At 44.7% G+C, this 1,567-nt stretch overlaps 1 non-coding gene across 1 annotated transcript; it reads left to right on the top strand.

Annotated features, from left to right (window-relative positions):
• The first annotated feature begins 1,167 nt into the window (after positions 1 to 1,167).
• TRNAE-UUC (transfer RNA glutamic acid (anticodon UUC)) lies at positions 1,168 to 1,240 on the top strand. Its single transcript has one exon. It is a non-coding gene; the product is annotated as a tRNA-Glu (tRNA).
• Positions 1,241 to 1,567: the final 327 nt, after the last annotated feature.

The following is a 1,567-nucleotide window of genomic DNA, read 5'->3' as shown; positions in this document are numbered from 1 at the left end:
GAGGCATTGAATTCCCCAGGTACTACAAAATGAACACCTCTTTACAAGCTTATAAACACATCTTTCTATGCAGTTATGGCAGAGAAGGCAATGGCACCCCACTTTAGCACTCTTGCCTGGAAAATCCCATGTACAGAGGAGCCTGGTGGGCTGCAGTCCATGGGGTTGTGAAGAGCCGGACACAACTGAGCGACTTCCCTTTCACTTTTCACTTTCCTGCATTGGAGAAGGAAATGGCAACCCACTCCAGTGTTCTTGCCTGGAGAATCCCAGGGACAGTGGAGCCTGGTGGGCTGCCGTCTATGGGGTCGCACAGAGTTGGACACGACTGAAGTGACTTAGCAGCAGCAGCAGCAGCAGCAGCATGCAGTTATGGGGACTGTACAAAACAAAGAACAGAGAAAAGAGAGAGAGCTAGTAGGGTCTAGGTACTCAGCACCAACATTCCTTCAGGAAATCATTGTCATTCCTTTCATGGAAACACTCACTTTTAAACTATCACCTAGAACCTTGAAACTACAGGATTCAGGAGAAGAATAGTCAAATAGAGTGTGTAGGCAGTGTGGCCAGGAATTAACAGTAATCTTATGATCCACCAGGGACACATTTTTGGGGTGCCACACTCTTCTAAGCTAAATTGTTATTCCTAATGTTCTCTCTCACCAGCCCCACTCCAGAGATCCTGAAGGAAACCACATAAAAGAGTGTGGAAAATAGGGGCGATGATGCAGGGAGTGGCCACTCCAACCAGGGCCTGGGCATTTGGGATTCTGAAGATGAGAGGGCTTTGCAGAAAACTGCAGCAACCAAAAACTAGGCTGAGGTGCCAGGGAGAGAGGATGGGCTAGTTAATGGGTACACCACAGATGAAATACACTCCTATAAAGGGCAGAAAGGGGGAAGAGTAGCCTTTTTTACCTTGTGGAGAGAGACAATAGCATCAGAGGCCAAGACAGAACTAGGTGTGATGTGCACACCCTTAGACAAAATAAGGTTATACAGACAGTACTGCTTCCTCAGGAAGGTATCTGTGATCACTATAGTTTGTGTAGCATTAAAAACTAAAAAGAGCTCTATACAAAACGAGAGGAGATAAAATCATGTGAATTGAATTGCAGCCTAGAAAATTTAGGAAACCTATGATTTTAAAAAGTTGTTCTGGGGACTTCCCTGGTGGTCCAGTGGTTAAGACTCTGCACTTTCACTGCAGGGGACACAGGTTTGATCCCTGGTCAGGGAATTAAGATCTTGCATATCATGCAGCACAGTAAAAAAATTTTTTAATAAAAATAAAATTAAAAAGTGGTTTCTTCTTACTTACAATGCACATTTACCATATTGCTAACTACATGCCAGATTTATACATACATATATATATATATATATGCTATGCTAAGTCACTTCAGTCGTGTCCGACTCTGTGCGACCCCATAGACGGCAGCCCACCAAGTTCCCCCGTCCCTGGGATTCTCCAGGCAAGAACACTGGAGTGGATTGCCATTTCCTTCTCTAATGCGTGAAAGTGAAAAGTGAAAGTGAAGTCGCTCAGTCATATCTGACCCTCAGC

Source organism: Bos grunniens, chromosome 16 (genome assembly GCF_055505025.1).
Source record: "Bos grunniens cultivar Pamir isolate PY7600 chromosome 16, Bosgru_T2T1.0, whole genome shotgun sequence".
NCBI lineage: Eukaryota > Metazoa > Chordata > Mammalia > Artiodactyla > Bovidae > Bos > Bos grunniens.
The sequence above is the reverse complement of the archived record's forward strand: the minus strand, read 5'-3'. Positions and strand labels throughout refer to the sequence as shown.